This window comes from Canis lupus, chromosome 13, assembly GCF_003254725.2.
Source record: "Canis lupus dingo isolate Sandy chromosome 13, ASM325472v2, whole genome shotgun sequence".
NCBI lineage: Eukaryota > Metazoa > Chordata > Mammalia > Carnivora > Canidae > Canis > Canis lupus.
The window spans coordinates 8165554-8190652 of NC_064255.1; the positions used below are offsets into that span (position 1 = coordinate 8165554).

The 25099-nt window shown below is 37.1% G+C and overlaps 1 pseudogene; it reads left to right on the plus strand.

Annotated features, from left to right (window-relative positions):
* Window positions 1–25099, plus strand: part of LOC112662298 (ubiquitin-conjugating enzyme E2 N-like) — a 66705-nt pseudogene that overhangs the window by 35839 nt on the left and 5767 nt on the right.

Genomic DNA, 25099 nt, shown 5'->3' on the forward strand with positions numbered 1-25099 from the left:
TCTAGTAAAGATAATTATGTAGATAATTAAAAAAGACAGTAAAAATTACATATTTCCGCCACTTTCTTCTTTTAATTGAGCTAAAAAGCAATCACATAAGAATGTATATAATTGTTATTGGCTTACAGCATATGGAAACATAATATATTTTATAATAACAGCAGGAACAAGGTGGGTAGAAATAAAGGTGTGTTAGAGAAAGGAAATGACACCAGATAAGCTGGAATCCATAGGAAGAAATGAAGAGATCAAGAAATAGTAAATAAGAGACTATAACAAATTATATAAATATATTTTAGCTCTACCTTCTTCTTTCAGCTTCTTTAGTAGCCATCAAATAACATAAGGGAATAAACTTTAAAATGTATTGTTGGCTTGCAACACATCTAGATGGATGGCAATAATAGCACAAAACAGGAGAGAAGGAAAAGAGCTGCCCAGGGTAATGATTCTATATATAATTTGATTGAAGTTAGTATAAATCTGAAGTAGATTCTAATAAATTTAGATATATATATAGAAAGCCTTAAAGTAACCACTGAGAAATAACTAAAAAAATAGTGAACGTACTCCTAAAGTCATTAAATATGAGTAAATCTTTGTGGCTTGGGTAGGCAAAGCCTTCTTAGATAGGCCACCAGAAGTATAGGCAACAGAAGAAAAAATAGACTGGCCGTTATCCAGATTAACCTTTTGTTTTTTAAAGGGTACCATGAAGTATGTTAAAAGACAGCCTACACAATGCTAGAAAATATTGCATTGATAAATGATTCATATTTAGAATTTATACAGAATTCTTACAACTAAATAATAAAAGACAAATAATCCAATCAAAAATGGGCAAAGGAACTGAATAGACATTTCTCCAAAGAAAATATGCAAAAAGCCAGTAATCACATCAAAAGATGATCAACATCATTAGCCATCAAGGAAATGCAGGGTAAAGGCAAAACCAACATGAAATACCACTTCATACCTACTAGGATGGATTTAATTAAAGTCAGATAATAATTAGTGATGACGAGGATGTGAAGAAAGTAGGACACTCATCTATTGTCATTAGGGATGAAAAATGATGGAAAGCAGTCTCATTCTTCAAAAGGTCAAATACAGAGTTACCATGTCACTTAGCAATCCACTCTAGAGAGAATTCCACCTCAGAAAAATGCAAATATATGTCCTCACAAAAACTTCTAAGTGACTATCCCAAGCAGCATTATTCATAATTTCCACAAAATAGAAACAACCCAAAAGTCCATCACCTAATAAATGATAAACAAAATGTATATGTATATTGTGTAATATGATATATTATATGATTCCATTTACATGAAATGTCCAGAATAGGCAAATCTACTGAGACAGGAAGTAGACTAATGGTTACCTGGGATGGTAAAGCTGGGGCAAAATGAGGAGTCACTCTTAATGCCTATGAGGTTTCCTTTGGGGTATAAAATGTTCTAAAATTTATTGTGGTGATGGTTGCACAACTCTGGATATACTAAAACTACTGTACTGTACACTTTATTTTTTTTTTTTACTTTTTAAAGATTTTATTTATTTATTTGAAAGAGAGAGAGAGCAAGAGCAGGGGGAGGGGCAGAGGGAGAGGGTGAAGCAGATTCTCCACTGAGCAGGGAGCTTGATGGTGGGCTCAATCCCAGGACCCTGGGATCATGACGTGAGCTGAAGGCAGATGCTTAACTGAGCCACCCATGTGCCCTGGACTGTACATTTTATTTTATTTCATTTTATTATTTTTTATTTATATGATAGTCACAGAGAGAGAGAGAGAGAGAGGCAGAGACACAGGCAGAGGGAGAAGCAGGCTCCATGCACCGGGAGCCCGATGTAGGATTCGATCCCGGGTCTCCAGGATCGCGCCCTGGGCCAAAGGCAGGCACCCAACCGCTGTGCCACCCAGGGATCCCTGGACTGTACATTTTAAATGGGTGAACTGTATGGTATGTGAATGACATATCAATAAAGCTGTTAAAGTATATTGAATAAATACAGCCCTTATAACAAAGTGTACATAAATACACACTCAATACACTTTTCTCTGTAGAAACACACTATTTCATAAGGTTCTTCTAACAGTTAATACCATAATTCTTTGAGAATATTAAACAGACATAAAAAGATAAAGATTTTTATAATGATAAATTGAATGTAATCAGGTAGCAAAGTACAGAGAGACTTTAAGAATGAAGAGGAAGTGGTGAGATCTAGGTTTTGCCACATTTGGGGAAATACTGCTCCAGTGAAAATAAAACTTGACGGAATCCTTAATGGATGGGGTCTTCCCTTAAGTAACAAATCTCCCATGGATAAACATGTTTTGTTTTTAAAGGGTTTCTTAAGGAGCTGCTATTTTGTTGGGCACTGGTGGTCAAGGTGTTTTACATACATTATCATTTGTTCTCATACAACACATTCTACAAATGAAAATATGAGAGCTTTGTAAAAAAAAAGGTAACTTTGCCAGCTTTCATACTAGTATGTGGTGGAATAAAGACTAGAATTTAGGAGTGCTTATTATGTCATTCTATGTTGATTATTGTGATTTAGAACTCTGTGTGATGCTTCAAACAAATCTTATTAAAATGAATTTTGCACGTCACTTGATTCAAAATTAAGAAGAGAGAGTGGAAATTTGAGAAGTCATTAATTCATGAATAAATCTTAAAGGTCTTAAGGAGAATTCCCAAGATTTTTCAAATAGTAAGCCTTAAAAATGTAGCACCTTAGGTCACATTAGCAACTTTTCCAAGGGAAAGTAATGTATTTTTTAGTTCTTCCTGGATAGGTATCATTAACAATTTTTATTGCTTACTCAGTTCTTCAAAAAAATAATTTCTTGAGGCAAGTCAATGGAAATATCTTGGTCATATTTATGAACAATTTTAAGGGATTGCCTCTTTCTCAGACTAGAATGTATAATATATCAAGTAGTTTCTCAGCTCAATACATTTTAGCAATGTCCCTTATGTAAGTGAAATGTCTTAATGTAAACAATATATAATGAACTCTAACACTGCACTAACCCTGTGCTCCAGAATACATATTAAAGAAAAAAAAATCAGGCTGATGAAATTTTTAAAAAGTTACTTAAATGTTTACTTTTGTGTAGAAAAATGACTTTTTTTCTAGTGGAGAAGTAAACTGGCAATAGAATTTTGACAAGAGGATTTGTATGATTCCAATTATAATATAGGTCCCAAAGTAATAAATGTGTTGGTCGTAACGTCCTACTTGTGTGAGCCCCTTAGAATTCCTTCTAATGGAATTCCCAATGAGGTCATCCCTTTGCAAACATCATCTCACCAGCATGTGGTACTCGGATACCTTGGGTTTTATTCAGATAGTTTCAGATTTGGACAGGGTCATGCCGATTAGAGGGGAGAGAAAGGGTGCGTTCCAATCAGAATAGCCAAAACTTAAACAGACCAGAACTTTACCTTTAGGGATTGATTAATTTGATGTATTAAAAATTTATAGAGTTGGATCCATTCACTCCAGTGGAACCCTAAACAATTCCCAGGACAGGCAAAATGCCCAACTTGTCTTTGAGAACAGACATGTATGTTACATGACAGCTGTTTATGTCTTCTGACATAGGAGGAGATCTTTTGGCTTTGCAATTTGGCAATGACATACACTTTTTGGCCAGCAGAGCAGATATATTGTGGATTAAGATGAAAGGTAGAAAGAGTAAAAGGTAGATCATAGGGAGTGATCACAGGGTGATGATAAATCAGAGCAGGAAATGCTTATTTAGATAAATGAGACACATTAATGGCTAAAACGTCATTTGTGGGAATCCCCATCCAATAAAGGATTTTAAACTCTAAAATAGATTGAGATAAAAGCACAGGTGGCTTTAAAAAAATGCCTTGTCACATAATTACGGTTCCAAACCTCTTATGTAAAAAAAATATTAAGTAAGAAGGAGGACATTAACTAAAATCCCTCCCACACCAGAATAAATGCTATGGAAAAGCCTAAGACATCCCTGAGTTTCAGTTTCCCATCTATAAAAATCTCAGTAAAAATACTTGCCAGTTTGACCTGTGACCTCTGAGATTTTTTTTCCAAATTAGTCTTTATGATTCTAAGTAAGATATACTTATTGTCAGTTCAAGGTGTCACATTTAGCAGGAGTATATGAATTTTAACAAGTAATGAAGAGGCTTCAGTACCCAAAGGGATGAATCTCTAAGGGTGAACTAACAGGCAATCTGACAGACGCACATGTGTGTGGTGAGGGGGAGCCTTCCACACCCTTAAATCATACTGCCATTTTCCAAAGCAAATTCTAATAAAGAATTCACAAGCTCAGATGAACATTAGAATCTGGGGAGCCTTAAACAATCCTGATATCCAGGCATATCTCAGACCAATTAAATCACGATCTCTGGTGATGGGACTTGCACTTCAATATTTTTTAAAGCTCCTGAGGGGATTCCATTGTGAGTCATGATGAGTACTACTGCCTCACACCTTCGTGTTTTGGAAGAGAAAACTGAAACTCTCATAAGCTAAATGATCGAGCATAGCTCGACGAGTCTATGACAAAGCCAAGACAAGAAATTCGGTCTCCCAACTCTTTACCCCTTTATTTCCATTACGCGACATCCTTCTGCCTCTTCTTGTTTCACATGGTCACCTCTAATTGGCCTGTCTGAGGTCTTAATTTCAGATCCTCCATTCAGCACCTGTAGACGCTGTGTAACAAAGCTGGGGCAGCCTCTCCCAGTGTAATTTTTGCATATCCTTTTCCTTTTTACAAGCATCACTTTCTGGGGCTTGCTAATTTACAGGTGACCCAAGTTCTTTCACCTTATTGAGAAAATTGAGTACCAGAGAAATTAAGTGAGTAGCCAATGGTCATTTAATCCAGCAAAGGGCAGAGTCCAGAAGTGATATTGCTTAACATTTCATTCAAGTTCTTTCTACTTGTCCAAGACACCACCTTTGACTATGGGAGTGTCTTTAAGGAAATACTGGTACCCTTCGTCAAGAAGCTGACACATTTGTCCCAAGATGAAAGAAACTAGATGAAGACCAGCCTGGGGCTGCATTTTTTTTAGGTCAAGCAACCATCTTTTTAGGTCGACCCCAAGATGCTGTTGCAGCTCCAACACATTAGTGCTTGTATGCTGGCTCAGCTGGTGAGGAGGAGCAACTCAGCCCACAGTTTCTTCTGCATGGGTTTCAGCTCAACCCTACAGGCTCCAGTTTGTCCTTGCTTTCCCTTCTATTCTCCCTTCTTAACTGCTTGTCTTCTGGGTTTCAGGTTCCAGCATGAGACACAGAAACAAGAAACAATAGCATCAAATAGACTATGTAACTGTCTCTGGCAATTGTATAAAGTCAAATCCCTACAATGAGTGCCTTTAAAAATACACACACACACACACACACACACACACACACGGCCCTGTGGTTGCATGAGTTCACATTTTCCCATTTCCTCAAAACTAACAACACTCAGACTTTACAATAACCTTTTTCTGACACCCTTTTGACCATTTTTCTGATTTGCCATGCCTTGATTTCCATGATTTTTCCATCCCTCAAGTATGTTTATTACTAATGTTCTCATTCGTGCTGCTGTTTATTCCTTAAGACTTTAATCCTTGAGTTTAGAACACAACAATTTTAATGGCTCTTCTTACCTATATAATGATCAAGAGAGTTAGGAATGTAGTAGAAGCTCACTTAATAACTGTTGAAATTCATAGATCCTTAATGAAGGTCCACTGTTTATATGTTCCTACGTGTTTTTAGTTGGAAGAGGGCTGACAACTTGCCTTTCTGCATATGTTTTAAACAAAGCAGTAGCATTAACCTAGAACAATTTCATTCCTCTGTGTATTTCGGTCATCTTCTTAACACCCAGAGACCTGGCTGATAATTTTGTTACCTACTTGTAGAAATACAACTACTACATATTCACTGCAAACTTTTCTGAAAAAGGATACTTCATACCCAATGACTGAATATTAGAGAATAGTTCTCTTTGAATAATTTAGTTCAGTTTTCATTTTTAGAGCAATATCAGTTATCAGTTTTAAAAATGCATATTATGATGATACATTATATGACATACCTCAGTTAGCCTTGTTTTTGAAGTCTAAAGTGATAGACTAGATTTTAAAAGTCAAAACCTGCAAGCAGTTCTCTCTTTACACTTATAATCAGTGTTTGTAAATGCCTATATGATTGTTCTGTGTATATTTTTAAATGGAGAAATTATATGTTACAACTTCATAAAAAAGTATACAAAATTTAAAAACTCAACACTTGAAAAACAAAATAACTTCCCTTTTAAAAGGACAATACTTTTATTTCAGTATAAATATATGTATGATTAAATAAATAGAGCCTTATTCTACATGTACAGTTTAATAATCTATACATTTTTTACTTAAAGGTATAAAAATTTTACACTAAAGCATGGTTTTTAATATCCACATAATATTTTATTCCATGAATATAATCAGTTTACTTAATCACCTATTGTAAGAAATTTGATTATAAGCAATGGTTCAGCAAACCCTCCTTGTTCATCAGTCTCTTTTCCCATAATTTTAATAATCACCTCAAGATAAAAATTTCAAAGTGAAGGTGCTTAAAATATATGCACATTTTAAAACTTTTCATACATATTTTCCGTTTTTTCTTAGAAAAGGTATACCAGGGGCACCTGGGTGGCTCAGTGGTTGAGGGTCTGCCTTCAGCTCAGGTCATGATCCTGGGGTCCTAGGATCAAGTCCCGCATTGGGCTCCCTGCGTGGAGCCTACTTCTCCCTCTACTACTTCTCCCTCTGCCTGTGTCTCTGCCTCTCTTTCTTTGTGTCTCTCATGCATAAATAAATAAAATCTTTTTTTTAAAAAAAGGGTATAAAATTATAATTTCATCAATAACCTATCTTCCTTTTGTTTTTGCCAAGTGGATAGCCCCAAATTCTACATAATTATTATTTTAACTCATATTTCCTCAAGTTTCAAGGACAATTTTTTTTTTAAGGACAATATTTTTATACCTTGATATAACTTGTGCTTTAGTGAAAGAAGCAATTGTTTTCATTAAACTTTATCAGGTTTCTTTTATATACAACAAAAAATAGTGATAGTAAACATTATTTTCAGGAGAATAAAAAAGAGCATAATTTTGAAATGAAATGAAGCCCAAGGAAGTAGGAGCATAGCAGAACACTTTCTCTTCCCTCATCCAAAATCATGGTGGACAGGGAGAGGTGAGATTTGCCGAAAGTGGGGATTAAGTTGCTCTGGATATCAAAAGGAGAGTAAGACTGTGCTAACAGCTTTGGCTGGAACTCTGCAAGTGTTAGATTTATAATTGACAAGGCATCAAGCCAAACATATACATCCATGACTGATAAAAGGATGTTAGACTAGAAACAAGAGAAGTCAGTCAATATTTTCACAACTTTGTTGAGCTCAAAATGAGATCCCTGAAGACAAAGATGATGATTAACATAACCCCATTATGATAAAAAGGGGGAAGGGCTGGTGAATTACTCAGAAATATATATCAGTCTATTCTAATCTAATTTGGGAGAGAAATTCTACAAGCTTTGAGCTATCCAATAGAGCTATACTTAGCAAGCCCATGGTTTGATGGAGACCAGCCCTGTGCTCTTATTCCTTGGCTCATCAGAATTCTTTAAGGATATCATTACTTTGAAGGTGCTAAGCTATTTTCAGAAAAGAGGAAGCATAGAGTGTGTGTTCTTATTGCTTTAAATGGAACTCAATTTGTTTGGGCAGGTTTGGAGCTGATACTGTCTACGGAGAGAAGACTTCATTTGTAATCATATACAAGCTGTAAAGGACGTTGGTTCTTCAGAAGTGGTTTGAATGAGGAAATTCTTTTCAACTCTCTAAAATTCTGGTGAGAAAAATCTTCCAACCAAGGGAATTGCCCTTCTATAAAAAAGGCAGTTTTGAGAAGAGTGTGCTAATTTGGCAAATGAGTAAGGTGGTTTGTGTCCAGTCTAAACCTACAGCTTCTCCAATATCCCTGGGGACTCCTGGGAGGAAGAATAGCTTGAGGGCTTGATTATTACCCAAAGTTCAAAGCAGGGGGAGGAAAACACAAGAAAGGGGAGGATTAGGATGCTGGGTGGCTCAGTGGTTAAGCATCTGCCTTTGGCTCAGGTCATGATCCCAGGGTCCCAGGATTGAGTCCCACATCAGGTTCCCCACAGGAAGCCTGCTTCTCCCTCTGTGTATCTGCTTCTCCCTGTGTGTCTCTCATGAATAAAAAAATAAATAAAATCTTAGAGAGAGAGGGGGGGAGAATTTAAATAGCAGAAGAGAGACAACAAATAACTAATAACTTGCATAGGAAGGCTTCCAAGGACAGTGCTCTCTTACTCACTCTTCACTCTCAGTTTAAGACTTCTTACATCTGAAGTCCCCTGGGCACACAAAACTGGGCAGGAAATTTCTGAGTCAATTAGCTGCTTGACATTTCTTTTCTGACATGCAAGGAAATAGCCAGACAACAACCTATCATTTACTGCTTTAGACCTAGCTAGAAAAAAAAAGGAACACAACACATGTAATTAATCTCAACTATGCAAATCAACAGAGTGAAGACTTCTTATGTAAAAGAAAGAAATGTTGATAATCTGCCTGAGATAGTGAGTGCACCCTGCTGTTCCATGGACCTAGGCTTGGCCAATCTAGCAGCTCTCTCGCAAACAAAACAAAACAAAACAAAACAAAACAAAACACTTTTTAAAGATGGAAGTCACTATCATTATCTGGGATTGCATCTATTGTAGATCTTCTGTTCTAGTTTAGATATAATTTCCCATAATCCAAACCTAGTGGTTGTGAAATTGAATAGCTATAAAACATTTACAAGTTCTTTGAATAATCCATCCTGCCTGGGAAACTGTTTCCTGCCTTTGGTTGCATCTCTAAAACATTGATCAGGGCATCCTTGGACAGAATGTACTTCCCTGGCTTAATGGGCACAGGGTAGACAAGATCCTGAGTTGTACCTACACGTCCAGATGGCTGCCCCAGATTTACATTTATTTTCAAAAACTAGGGATAATATGCTTCATTTTATTGAGCCACAATCCCACTTGCGGGAGATCACTGAGATCAAATGTACTGGCCTAGAACAAGCTTTGGCAAGCCTCTGGGAAGAACATGTCTTTTCTTTCCTAGTTCAGTGTGTTTCCAAGATAATTCCTTGGTTCAAATGGGGTCACCCAACCATAACTTCTCACAGTAGTTTCTTTTAATAACCCAAACTTACCTTTTATCTGAATATGCCCCTTCTGAGTTCTTTAGGTAGTTTAAATATTTTATAATGGGTAAAATCAAGAAATTATGGTCACTGTGCTAAATCTTATATCAACACCCTTTATGAGAGGGTCATGATGGTCAAGAGGTACATACCAGGAGAGAAATGGGAGAAGAGGACTTCTCAGGGTTGCTATTCTCCCCAATATATCAAAAATGAAAGACTTCAGGGCCAATTCAGGAGCAGAAAAGCATAGTTCCACAAGTAGGAATGTTTCCACAAATAGGCAAAGCAAGCAACTGTGCATGTTTAATTACCACAAATATTCTTCACCATCTCAGCATGGAGAATTGGTTTTCCTATCTTCATACTTTCACATGACATCTCTTCCTATGCTATGTCTAAAACAAAACATTTTCTCATTAGATTGCCATGTGTTTCTTAAGACACTACTGAATTATAACCAATTTGAGGGCAAACATAAGTTCTCAGAGAGCCTGCAACAGTGTTCTGCAATTGGCAAATTTTCATTGAAAAAAATTTGCTATCTCATTGTTGCGATTTTATGGATATCAAATCACTCATCCTACTCTGACACACATTTAAATATTTTCCATTCTAAATACATTTTCTATCCCAAACACCAATTATACCACTTGATTTCCTAACAACAAAGATTTCGTTTCTTTAGGCTTGGAAATTTCTTAATCTTTAACTATGTCCCATTAAAAATGCAAATATATCTGGACAGAGTGAACCAAAGGTCTCCTGCCATGGCAATGTGTGACTGCTCTCTCAAGGTATCTCCTTTATCAGGTCCTTGCTTTCTAGTGTCTTCTTTATCTAATACCTGGAGAAGGGATGCAGAAGATAATATGGGTATTTTATTTTCCCTAGCATGGAACTTAAAATTAGTTGCCAGTTTGCATGAGTCTATTAAGTCAAAGAATTGATTCTAACTCTTCTTGAAATTTTTCATTTGTAACTCTGATAAAACCTGTTGCTTAAAAACCAAATTCTACTTGGCTTTGTCTGAGTCCAGAGACATTTTATTTAGGCCCAGGGTTGTTTACTTAAATAGCTAGCTTAACTAGTGAGTAGCTGAACCCATTTTTTTTTCCCTGAAAGTCTTCACCACTTGAATGATCATGATGTTCCCTTTTGGTATTTTGGGGGGAAAACATTAATTTTTATAAAGCCCAGGAAGAACAAAAGATTAGGCTAAGTGGTTATGGCCTATATTCCCCTATTATGTCTAAATATTCAGTGTTTGAAAGAAAATAGAAAATTTCACAATTTTCAAAAATTTAACTCCAACTGTCTTAATCCACAAGGGGAATGTCAGGATTGCAACAGATGAGGAGACCTGTTTCTAATTGAGAAAGCTCTGCTTTACTCACCAGCCTTGTTGTCTGTGGGTTAAGGCTTTTAAAGTTTGGAGAAATTCACTCCCTTGCTCTTTACTTCTTTATGAAGTCTTTAAATGTTCTCCACTCCTTTCTGGCTCTTTCAAGAATAATTAGTACCCTCATCAATTTCCCTGCCCTAGCTGGTTTGACAAACAAGTGCCATTTGAGTGAAATGTTTGCATTCTTCACTGAGCAGAATTTGGGGGCAGTTTCTGATTCGATAGATTTCACAGCAATGATGCTCCCAAGAGAGTCATAAATGAAGTTGTGGCAACTCAAGCAGTTTTGACGACCAACAGTGTTGTGTTACATCTTTGAATTGGCCTCTCATTTCAGTAATTAACAGGTGCAGTGCAGGAAGCCTTTGATTCCAGCTCCACTTAATTCAACAGCCTGCTTTTGCTTCCCTACTAAGTCTAAGAAACAATATCAGGCTTCCAGAAGAGTGACTAGACTTCTGTATTTAGATTATTTCAGGAATAATTAGTTAGAAAAATCAACTCATAGAATCAAATAGGCACAGTTCCTAAATCTTTCTTTTTGCAATTTTATAAGTAGAATAGCTTCTTTCCAGCTATATGTCTAAAGTAAAAATCTTTTTCCTATCAGAACTACATAATAAATTACAATTGTTAACCAGTAAGACCATCGTGAATCATCAGTCTAAAGATGAGCCATTTTTGTGGATTTCTTCCCTTTTTTCTCCAAGTTGCCTGCACATGAACAATATCATTCCAGATACTTGCTATTTTGAATGATGATCAGAAAGGAGTGTGGAAGGATGTAACAATAATAATTCACTTTACTGTTTGTTTTCAACAACAACAGTTGGTTGGGGGGTAACAGAATTTGTGAGAGGATAGACAACTCTGTTAAGAGGTTTTCCCAATTGCATTGACGTCCCTTCACTCATCAGCATGTGCAAAGCATCAACTGTATACTAAGTATTTCAGTTGGCTCTAGGTGAAATACTCAGGAAAAACACATTGTTCTTGCCTTTTTGAGAATGACACATGAAATAAAGAGTAGTACAAACAGCTAAATGGGTCAAGAAATTACAAATAAAGGGAATAGGATCTTGGAGCTGAAATTGTCAGGAAGGTTTTTTTTTTTTTTTTACTTTGAAAAAAGTAAAAGGAAAGTCATTGAAGGCAAGGGCAGAGAAGCAAGAATCAACTATGTACACTGAACATGTAAGGTTAAGTCAGCTGTACATACTGAGAAGTAGGACATCATTCAAGTAGCTATGGAACCACTTATTCTCCAGGTAGGAATAATGGAATTCACAGGGAGAGAGAAACTCAAGTTTCTTAATCAGAGACCCGATGCAGAGAAGGCTTTTGTGTATGTCATTATTGCAATCTGGATTACACTTGATGTCCAGTATCAGTTTCAGGTCACTTATCAAAGAATAACTTGAGGTACACAAGCATGAATAATTATATGAACAATCAGGAAAGTGCTGAAAATACACCAGCTTTGGTTGGTTATCCTGGAATTGACATTAATTAAAATAGACTGAAGTTAATGAGTGAGCTTGAGTTCTAAGTAATTTTGAATATTATTTCCAAAGTCACTCTAGCCATCCATGTTTCCAAATGATTCACTTTAAATAATTATAAGGCAAAATTATTACCTGAGTTGTGACTAAATCCAGACATCTAAGACAGGCAACCTACAGAGCAGGTTATTAACATATTCCTTATCGTGACACTTAAGACTCTGGAAAAATAAGGGCTTCTTATTTACAAGTTTATGGATTTCACTGGAACCACAGATGACCTTCTAATCCCTTCAGTCAGTCTTCAGAGACATCTCACCAACAATATGTGTTTGAAAGTAGAGTCATCATTAGAAGATCTGGACTTAAATTTGGGATTTATGATCAGTACAATATTCATGATATACACTGCAGTGTGAATAAGGCTTTGGTATAGTTTGACATTCACTGGAGGATATTTTAAAGGCAAAACTTGGCTTTAGTTTTAGTCAATGGTTTCTTCGTTATCTAAAACAGAAGAAAGCATTTATCAAGGCATCAATCAAAGTTTCAGATGTCTCAGAATGTAAAATTATTTAAGGGGACTCAAGGGAGCTGTTGCAAACTGTCTACCTAAAATGACTTCAATGTTATTTTTAATTTTAATATGAATACTAAAGTTATCTGATTATAGCAACTTTGTGTTATACTTACACAAGAACAGATTCATGACCCTGCTTTCAAGCTGAATTTAAACCTTAGAGAGACTCCAAAGTATAAATAAAACATTGTAATCAATACCACCCTTTTGACAAAACTCTGGGAAATAAGTTAGAAATTCCATTTTTCTAAGATGAAACATAAAATAGCAAGATTTTCTAAATGTAGTTTACATGATATATTTTGCTGCATCCTCAGTGTTGTTTTCAAAACATAGAAATTAAAACTACAACATTTTGAATTGAGAACACCGAATACTTTGGAACCACTAGAAATACTTCCACATACTACTACTTTTTATGCATGATTTTATGTTAATTCATTCATTTTACAAATATTTATTTAGTACATATTATGCATCAAAGGCCATGATAGATGCTAGAACACAAAAAGAAATTGAGGGGAAAACTAATTTTGCTATTGCCCATTCTCCCATTATCTCAAGGTATTCCCTCCAAGTTCTTAGAGTGTTTGGCCCATGATCTTTTCATTTGTTTTCTAATCTAAAGAAAGTTTTAGTTAAATGTGTGGATGATTAATCTAGGCTGATTTTTAGCAGAAAATTAGAATTAATTGATATATCTCCCTATCCTTTTAAGATTGGTATTGCAAGTAGAATGCTTTAGTGAATTCTCGATCTTTGAAGGATAAGAGTCCCAAAATAGTTTCTAACTCAAGAAAAAGACTGTATCAGACTTCGAGATGTCATCAAAGAAGGCACAGAGCTAATAAAGAGAAAGCAGGGGTTGAAGGTAAGCCAACGTTTATCTTGATTCCAGGAGTCAAAAGGCAGAAGATGAAGAATGCAAATAAAGAAAAGCATGTGGCCGACTTTGAAGCCACTCATCTTTTAAGAGTTCATAAAATTCTACAGAGAAACAGTGTGAGCGTGTGTGTGAATTAATTATGTTAGAATCCTTGACAGACACATTGTGTGTGGACAGAAAAACCAATCCAAATCAAGTGGACAAAAGACAGGGAGGCCTTCTTCTTCCATGTGGTTAGCCAGGCATGGATTTCACCTTTTATGATAAATGTGGGTATGTTGTAAATATATCAAAAAAGTATGGAAGACAAAAAAATGAACCAACAAAAATACTCACAATGACCTCTGCGTTAGCTGCATGTGAAAATTGCAGAGGTGTGAAGCTCATACTATAAATGAATAGAAGCAAGATAGGAATGTGGCCTTGGGGGAAATAGCAAGCATTATGTTTATCCGCATGATGATAGGTTTTGTGGGCAAAACATCTGAAAACTTAAAGTGCAGGTCTGGACAGGAGGAGTAGTAAGGTTGGCTTAGACAGGTAGATCTGGGAATGATCTGCAAAATGATGCTGTTTTAGCTGGGAGAGTACAGGGGTCTGCCAGGGTGAGGGAGATCTGGGTGCCACATAATCCAGGAACAGAGCCAAGTTGGAGCTGGTCCCAGACCCAGATAGAGGAAGGCTGAGGTGGGAGCATAGAGGGAACTTTACTGGCATCTGGAGTTTCAAGATTATCTGTACTAATCCTGCCTCTCTCTATGGTTAGAGGGTAATTCAGAAGCTTAAAACTAGCAAAACTTAAAAAAAAAAATCTAAAACCAAAGAGAAGAAAAATGCTTGCAAGAAAGGAGACAAGCAAACATAGTGGTCATACTGCCATACAACAAACACGGTGAGGATGTGCAAACAGAATGTCCACCACATACATTTAGGTTACTTTACTTGTTTTTTTTTTTTTTTATTTCAGTAATTTATTACAGTGCCTTACCGTGTCGCCTGAAATGCATATTTGATTTGGGTTTTAGTTGTACTTGCCTTCGCTGACATTATGGATTGATGTTATAGATCAGTACCTGAAAATCTAATTACTCTACTCCGTGCAGAGCACCTCACTGATTTTCTGGGTAACACAGATTACCCTGAGGACTTGCAGGTCTGGCTGAGAAGTTAAGAAGGATAAAGAAACTTTGAGCAGGGGTCAGAAATATGCTTAGTTGAGGACTGAACTCAAGTCAATTGCAGTTACAGAACGGCACAATTAATTGGCAGGATCAGTGTAGGCTAGAGAAATACAGGGAAAGGTCCAGGGAAGAGGAATCTGTGCAGAGATTTGAAGGATGGGTAGGGTTTGACTGGACAGGAAAGGAGAAAGGCATTATTGGTATGAAAAATGGCATGAAGATGGGACCAAAAAGGGCAAGATAAGCAGGCTCTCAAACATAAACAAGGTATGTTTCAAAGTTGTGGGAACTCAAGTTATCTAGATGGAGGACTTGCAGAGCTGGGATGAGGGATTGGGATTTGAAGCTACATGTAGGCGACTTGCCTTTACACTTGGAGGGTGAGGTCAGATTGAGTCTGCTAAGGTAGGGGCCTGATTGCCAGGACCAGTGGAGCCTAGAAGACGTGACAGGGGACAAGCGTTCCTTCCCACACCACAGCTAATGAAGAGCCAGCTCTGCCAAAAGTCCATTCACTGCATTGGAAATGCTCCTCTGCACAGGCAGCTGAGAGCTGGGCCCAGCACTGACCAACAGCCTGCACCTAGGCCTTCCTATCTTCGCGAGGCTATTAGCTGCAATCCTAACACTCCATCAAATCAAAGCTTCATGCTTAAGACTTGGCTGCTTGTATAGTTTAAGTAGTTAAATGAAAGCTAGAAATTTAGCTCTTAGCAAAGAACAATGTATAAGGTAATTGGCAAAAAAAAAAAAAAAAAAAAAAGGACAATGTGGATTCTTCCCTGAAACCAGCACACCCTAATTTCTCCGCCCCACCTTGGATTTTCTTTCCACAATCTAAATGCTATTATGTTCTTTATTTTTTAAAACTGCTTCTGGCTAAGATCAGCAGTGGTGGTTTAGGAAGTGTGATCCCATGGGCAGCAGCAGCACCTCACCTGGGAACATGTTAGAAATATACATTCCTATATCCCACCTCAGGCCTACTTAATCAGAATTCTGTGAGTGAGGCCCAGCAATCTGTGTTTTAAAGAGTCATCCAGGTGATTCCCATGCACGGTAAAGTACAGCACTACTCACCTGCAGGACGCAGTGATGACTCCTTAGAATATCACAGGAGGCCTTTTAGGTCTGTTCCTAACCTACTTCACAAGCCATGGTCAACCTTTGCCCTGGCCTGCAACCCTATCTGGACACTCAACACAAGGGCATTGCAGACATGCAGAATTTTCAGTCTCCTAACCACACCGAACTCTTTAATAAATGCTCGTGATCACGTCACTCTGTGTGATAACTCCCCACTTTTCAAGTCCACCCTCAACATCTGGTTATGGCCAGCACTTACTCTCTCCTATGGTCCCAAAGCCCTGTGCTTACTCTGCTAATAGAATAATTATCACAATGAATTAAACGCTCTGAATATATGTCTGTCTAGGTTAAGGACAGGATCTTACTGCATTCAACTCAGAATACTTACCCACACGGGAGATTCAGGACACTGAGCTGAATCTGTTCAGCTCACTGTTTTGCTGACCAGCTGGTGTCCTCGGCCACTTGACCTGGCCCTCTGCTGCCCTGTCTTGATGATTTCTGCATCTGTAAAGTAAGGGGACAGATTAAGAAATCCCCAGGGTGTCTGACATTAGAAATCTGCATTTCTAACCAGCATCCAGGTGATTAGTATGCATGAAGTTTGAGAACCACTATTGATGGCCACGGTACCTATAAACTTTAAATGTATTTAGGACAATTTTATCTTCCTTTACTGCTGTCACTACATTCCCGTGACAGGACAACTGGGTGGCTCAGAGTTTGAGCCACATGAGCCACATGGGCTCCATGCAGGGAACCTGCTTCTCCCTCTGCCTATGTCTCTGCCTCTCTCTCTTTCTGTGTCTCTCATGAATAAATAAATAAAATCTTAAAATAATATAAAATAAATAAAATAAAATAAAATAAAATAAATAAAATAAAATAAAATAAAATAAAATAAAATAAAATAAAATAAAATAAAATAAAATAAAATAAAATAAATTCCCGTGGCACCAGCGCACCATAGAGTAAGCCAGCCCAGGGGTCCTCACAACCATCAGCTGAGAACTCACCTGCATGAAACCGTCTCCTGTTTTGGTCTTTGGAGGCCTGGCAAAGAGCTTAGCTGGAAGCTCCTTAAAGTTATCAGTAACTTGGAGAAACCACTGAAGTCAGGCCCAGGCACAAAGCGAGGAATTAAAAACTAAGAATAAATATGTGGGACACATTTCTGTTTGTTTGACTAACCAAATTAAAGAAATGATTTAATAAATCAATAATCATATATTCAAATAATCAAAGTAGTTCCCAGTGGAAGATAAAAGGGCATAGCCTCTCCAGCCCCGTTAGCTCACGAGTGTCACGGTGTAGAGATTTTGTAAAGCGATAAACACCCAGGAATGTGTATATATGGACTATCGACGTGTTCTTTTCCTTATCAGCAAACGTCTGCCTCAGTGGCAGAGACAGACCACCCACAGTACCTCGAAGCTGCAGTTTGCTACCAGCAATGATTTGGTTAAGCTTTGATTAAACCTAGGAATGTAAAGCACGGAAAGGTCTGGAACCCGACACAACCCTTTGACACCACGCTGTCTGTCATTAATGATCATGCACCATTAGATGTTCAGCTTTGAAAATGAAATTAGACGACTCCAGTTTTCAGCCCTAACCCTGCTGTGTTTGGAGACTTCCTGATTTACTGCTTCGCCTTTTAACTATTTTCAGGCGATTGGGAGTTGGGGGCAGGGTAAAGAGTCCAGGGATCAAGTGAGTACAAACAAGGCATCTCAACTACCATCAGGGGAAGCGACTTTCTGCTCAGATAAGTCACCAGGTCAAAAGAGCTTTATTCCCACGTTGAATTAATCTTCCTTTTCTTTTTTCTTTTCTTTTTTTTTTTTTTTTTTTCTTTTTTCAAGCTAGGTGTAAGAATTTCCTTGCTGGGACATCATGCAAGAAATATTCAGTATCCTTTTTCACTTCCTTTTAAAAACAACAGCAATAATGTTAGAGTTCCCTGGGGTCCCTCCTATATGTCTCAAAGGTTCTTTTCCTTTTAACAATATATGAGTGTATCTGAAGGCTCCAGATCTCATCCCACATATAGTGTGGTGTTCAGAGCAGGGTCCGAAATATGTATAAAGCTTGTTGGGTGAACAAATGACCACATTTGCCTCTCAGTTCAATAGCTGTGGTTTGCACATAAAAGCAAATTTTAGACAACAGTAAAATTACAGGCAGTTGACCCAGACCTCTTCCTGCTAACAGCTGACTTGTTATTCTTAGGTTCACTTTTTTTGGCTCCTGAGTCTATGGCTACCCACTCCCTGCACCCCTCCACCCACCACAGCTTTTTGACTAATTAGACTTGGGAATCTCTCTCAGCCCTAGGTTTGGCGGACTCCTGGGATTTCAGTGTCAAGGGATTCCTACTTCCATCTCCACCTAGTGGAATGCTTCAGGAAGGCCTAAAATTCAACTCCTCCATTCCCTGAGATGAGAGAGATTTGGGCATAATCCATCTAGCTAGGGGAGAGGGGCTAGAGCAAACTTTATTTTCTTTGGATCCTTCTCATATATAGAGATGGTTTAACAGAATTCAATCATTTTTATTCTGCTCACTGATGTGATTACATTGTTGTCACTGCCATACAAAGACTTTTCAAGTATAATATAACCTCCATAAAATTTGTTCCAGGTAAAGAGATAGGACATTACCATTCTAGCTACTCCATCAGCGCTGCTTCAGGAATTAGGAGGCTATTAGTAAATCAGCCAACCACGGCACTGAGAAATTTTATTTTAGTTATCAAACAGCCATATCATTTACCATGAAACAGATGCTGTTTTATGTACTTCGTATTAGTTTATTTAATTTTCAAAACAACATAAGAGGCAGGTACTATTATTAGCTCTATTTTAAAATGTGGAAAGGGAGACGACACAGGGAGCTAAGTGACTTACCCAAGGTCACTCAGGTAATGAATGGCAGAGCTGGGATTTGAATCTAGCCAACTCCAGGTACAAGACCTGTGCTTCTAGCCATTTACTATGTTGACTGGTCACCTACGGTCTGGTATTTCATGAAGAAACTTAAGTTGTAGATAAATGATCATTTAATGATATCATTAAATATAATTAATCATAAAAACAGGATAAATAGTTTTACTAAAATAATAAGAGAAAAAAAGAATCTCTCATTATTTGAGGATATAGTCCTTGTTCTGATATGTATTATACCAATAGTTTTGATATTCATATTAAAATGAGATTACTGATATTTTTACTATGATATATATTCATTATAACCTCAGTATTTGTTCCTTTTTTGTTTCTCATACATAAAAAATATATCTAACATAAAATTTCTCATTTTCAAGTGGAAAATTCAGTAGCACTAGTTACCTTCACAATGTGTGCAACCATCACTACCATCTCTAAAATTTTTCATTGCACCAAACAGATACTCTTATACCTGTTCTGCAGTAATTTTCCATTACTCCTTCTGTAACTTTTTTTTTTCTAAGATTTTATTCACTCATTCATGATAGACACACACAGAGAGAGAGGCAGAGACAGGCAGAGGGAGAAGCAGGCTCCATGCAGGGAGCCTGATGTGGGATTCGATCCTCGGACCCCAGGAACATGCCCTGGGTCAAAGGCAGGCGCTAAACCACTGAGCCTCTGAGGGATCCCCTGTAACTTTTAATATACTATCCATCTCTCTATGAAAGTACCCATTCTAGATATTTCATGTAAGTGGAATCCTTTTGTGTCCTTTTGTGTCTGGCTTATTTCACTCAGCATAATATTTTCAAAGTTCATCTACAATGTAGCAGAACCTTATTCCTTCTGTGTCAAAAATATTCCATTGTATGGATATACCACTTTTTGTCTATCCATTCATCGATTGATGACCACTTGGAATGTGTTGGCCATTTTTTGGCTGTTGTGAATAAAGCCTCAGTAAACACTAATGTACATGTTTCTGCTGGACTCCTGTTTTTAATTCTTTTGGAATTGCTAAATCATACGGTGGTTCTGCTTAGTGTTTTGAGGAACTGCCAACTGTTTTCAATATCGGCTGCACAATTTTACATCCTCATCAGCAACATAAAAGGGTGCCAATCTCTCTCTCAGCAACACTGGTTATTTGCTGGATTTTACTCATTATAGTCTCCTAGTAGGTGTGAAGTGCTATTTCATTGTGTTTTTGATTTGCATTTCCCTAATGACTAATGATGTTGAAATCTTTTGGCATGCTTATTGGTCATTTATAGATTTACGTATCTTTTTTCAAGAAATGTCTAAGTCCTTTGTATGTTTTTTAATTGCATTGTTTATATTTCTATTGTTGAGTTGTATGAGTTCTTTATACAATCTGGATATTAAACTGTGTCTATCCTTACGCCAGATCACACTGTTTTTATTGCTGTAGAAAATGACATCTATCTAAGTATATTCTAATCAACCATTATAAGATTTGGTCAGCATCTTTGTATAGGTAGATCATTTGTATTTCATAAAACAGCTTAATTAGCTAAAGCTGATTTCTCTAAACATGTAATTCCAATATTAGAGAATTGAATCTCACTAATATCCAGTTGCCTTTTCATTCTGGCAAACTGAAGATTTTGAAGGTCATATGACTAGTTCTGGCCAACAGACACTGAGCAGACCTGATGGGTGTCACTTCTAGGCTAAACATAAAAGAGTAGCTATGAGATTTTATGGTTCTCTTCTGTTTTGGCAACCAGTGAAATGGTGGGTTGTAGATAGGGGCAGCTATATGGAGCCCAGCCTGTCCCTGAGTGACTATGTGGAGCAGAGACCCTCTCACACCGGTACCCCACCTTAGGTGGCCTGTAATAGACAAGTAGCATGTGTGACAAATCACTTTTTGGTGTGATAAGCCACAGGGATTTGGAGGGATGTTTGTTAAAATAGCACAGTATTCTCAGAGTATGGTCCCTGGACCAAGAGCATCAGCTTCATCAAGGAACTTATTAGAAATACAAATTCTCAAGTCCCCCTCCAGAATACTCTGTCCAGATCTTGGAGGGGGAGCAGCAATCTACTAAAATATCTCCAGGATATTCTCATGCAAGTTAAAGTTTGAATACCACCGCAGTAGCATAATCTAGCCTATCCTATCTCATAGTTGGTGATGGTTTTTTTTTTTTTAACTTGTTGAATAATTAAGTACAGTCTGTGTATAGGAAATGGTAAAAGTAAAACTGTGACTACACATTTTTCATCATGATCATCTTTACCATTCCTATTGCTACTACCTTACTTAGGGTGTATTGAGTTTAGCTGCAGAATAGGATATGTGAAGAGCAATTATGGGAAAGAAGATGGTGAATAAAGCTTTGGACCACGCCAGAATGATGTGTGCACAATCACTCTGTTCTTCAGCTCCTCGGTACTTTTTGATTGGAGTAATTGCAGAAACATCCTAACTCTCTCTTCTGTGTTTAGTATTTCTCTACTCTAGTCCCCCTACATTAAGTTTGCATTAATCTTTAAGAAATTCAGTTTTGATTACATCATTATTCTTTTTAACAACTTGATTGTGATTTAGTTCATATCTAGGAATTTGGATTTAAGGGAGGGTTTCCACCATTACTAGAACTGATAATAATTGTTCACTGTGGTTAAACTGCTTGCATGAGGAATATGGATTATGCTCAACTCCTGCTATCCTTTAGGGATACTGAAATTTTCATCCATGCTAGGCAGAGCGCCTAGGTGACCAGCTCCAGTAAAAACCTGAGTCTCTGATGACCTTCCCTGCTAAACATCTTTCCACATGTGTTATCATAGCATGGGCTAGAGGAATTATGGATCTGTGTGACTCTGCTGGGAAAGGACTCTTGGAAATTTGCACCTGCTTTCCTCTGCATCTCACCTCATTCACCTTTTGTTTTGCTGATTTAGTTCATTACCTTGTGCTGAACTATAAATCATAGCCTTGAGTACAACTGTATGCTAGGTCTGTTGAGTTGTCCTAGTGAATTGTGTAACTGAGGGTAGTTTTGAGGGTCCCCAATGTATCCTCCAAATGTTAGCTTCCACTAATTTCTAAGTGATTGCTCTACTGTTTTTGAGAATGCCCTCAGGCATAAATTGCTCCACAGTTTCATCCAACTTCTTGGCCTCACCTGCCTGGAGTAGAGCTCTCATTACACTGATCAGGGAAAGGAGTGGAACTAGGTTATGATTAAGCTGTCATAGACTCTCACCATTTTTAATAAGAGCTAGTAGATTTTCCTGAATAAATATTTCCCCATTTAAAATTTCCAGAGCCAAGTGGTTGCTTTTAAATTATTATTTATAACTTTTATAATTTTCATAATTTAAATGGTTACTTAACTAGGGAAGTATTCCCTGAACTCCTTAACACCATCATGCTGGAAGTCCTATTTCTGATCATATCATTATTACATACCAAATTGTCAAAGACTCCCTATTTCCTACCACAATAAAATCTATATTCCATAGCTTGATTTCAAGGCCCTGCATAAGTTGGACCCATAGGGTATCACTATAACCACGAGAGAACGAGTCTCACGTTCTTCAAGCATATCTCATGCTGTTTGCTCTGTCAAAACTTTCATCTCCTTTCATACCATAACATATATTCACATTCTTCATCATGTCAATATAAATACCTCTTTCTGTATTCTTTGCTAATTTTCCAACTTATAGTTGCCTTTCTCTAAATAATGTGTTAGAATTTAGAGACACCAATCACTTTATCTTTTTCTAATTGTGGACAAATATTAATAGAAGCTATCATTCACTGCAGAGAGCACAACACCTGCCACATACTAGGCCCTTTGGAAATATTTCTTGTTCCATGAGCAAATGGCTGAATGAGAACAAATTATGGCTGAAAGAATGTCAAAAGTTAGGACTTCACCATTTAAAGAGCACTTGTCCCAGCAGCAAAGTCAGCTGAGGTTATCGTCATTACTCCCATGAGGAAATTAGGGCTTTGGAGTTTAAGATTCTTACCTAAGATCATACTGAGGTACTAAGTAGCCATTGCACATCTGAGTTCATAGCCTGCTCTTTAAGAACCAAATTCTTTCTATAATGAAAGGGATCAGGAAAAGAAAGTGCCTTCTACCCTGAGCCTACTCATTTTTCAATTAAAAAGGAGTAAGGGCAGTTTAAAAATAAGGAGAAAAAGATAAAGGAACCCCTTTCTGACATTTTTGCTTACATATCTAAAATGTAAACTTAAGATTTCAGTAATGAATGTTGGTTATATAATAGATAGTAACAAAGTAGGTCTATTCTGCACAAAAATGCTCTGTGCTAACCTAACCACATGGCCATTTTATTACAGTGACTATGTTGTTTTGAAAAATAACTCATTCCACTGGAGATGAAAGATAAGTGACTGCAGAATGTGGAGCAAAAAGGGGAACTTTTGTTGTATGTATGAGCAAGGCAAAGGTTAGACAAGAGTGGCCTGAAGAAAAGGGTTTTAGAAGGAAGTAACTCCTGGGTGATGGTACATGTTATTTAAAATGACATTTGCACATTTTTAAAGTCACTGAATCACCTGTGTCGCCATTCTTTCACAGCTTCTTTACTGACAAAAAAGTCCCATTTAATTGATGCTCAACAGATTTTGTTCACAACCACACTTGGCACTGTGTCAGATTCCTCCACTTAGACAAGAAATTATCAACAGAAGGACTTTTTTTTTTTTTTTTGTAGATTTGGTTAAGAAGTTGAGGAATATATCTTTATCCAGCATGCTGGAGAGGCAGAACCAATATCATAACACAGTATCCTCTACCACAAATCCTGAAACTTGAGCATCCTTTGGCCCCCTTTAAAATGGGCATAATATTGTTATGGATGTGTTGCCCTAAAGTTTGAAAAAAATCACGGGAATATTTCTAGCAAAATGTCTGGCATATTATTTACTCAAGAGATTTCTTCTTTCTCTTTTTTAAAAGATTTATTTGAGAGAGAGAGAGAGAGAACAAGGAAAGCAAGGGGATGAGGAGGAGCAGAGGAATAAGGAGAGGAAGAGAATTTCAAGCATATTCCACACTGAGCGTGGAGCCCAAGCCAGCTGATTCCACAACCCTGAGATCTTGACCTGAGCAAAAATCAAGAGTCTACTGCCCAACCGACTGAAACACTCAGGTGTTCCTCAAGAGGATTTTTCTTGCCTGCCTTGACTTTTCACCACTATTGCACTCTAGATGAGGTCCCAGATCCCCTGGTTGGTTTTACCAAACATATGCAAAATATAAAAACATATGCAAAAAATTGTTGATGATGCAATACATTAAGGGGGTTTGAATTTCCCCATTATTCGCTTATTTTAATCATGCCGTTATAGTGGTGGTGGGAGTGGGTGAGTAGCAAAGGAAACTTGAAATAGTGTATTTATAGGAGTTCATAAAAATAATAGATGTATTATTATCCTATGTACTAATCCTATGTACTTTCCAATTTGAAAAATATTTTCATGTATGTAGTCTCACTTCATTCTCCCCAAGCATGCTGATGTAGATGTGCCTATCTTCATTTTACAGATGAAGAGACTGAAGTTCAGAGAGGACCAATGATATAGTGTTACTTTTAGAGGACCTCAAAAAGTGTTAGAATGAAAACATTCACATGAGTGACCACATTTTCTATGGAGGAGAAAGAAATGGTCATCTTATAACGCCCCGTAGAAAGAAAGATTGCAATAGATAGGTAGTTATAGATTAGGAGTGAGGTGTCATAGATCTATTTATGCGTGGGGGTGATGAACAAAATTTATTTTGGGATTGTACTTGCAGTTATCTAACTTCTCACATCTGGTATAAGGTATCTTTTTGAAAATAATTTTCATACTCCCTTTCTTCTTATTTCTGTAGAATTTCCGATGAATATACATCACATTTTATAGTGAAAACATTTATGCTTTTAGTTATCATATTTATCTTTATAAAAAGCACTTATTGAGTAACAACAAAGAATTGGGAGTGGAATGTAAAAACTATTTTATTGATCATTTCCTCATTTTTACTTCACTTTTAATGAATAGGTAAAAGAGTCCAAAGAATAGGTTGAAATGCCATTTTTGTCAATATATCTTTATTCATTTTCTCTTAACTTTAAATCCCTCTAAATATTTTGGCTTCATGTTGTATTATTTTAAAATCCTATGCCTTTCATTCCTTTCTCTAACT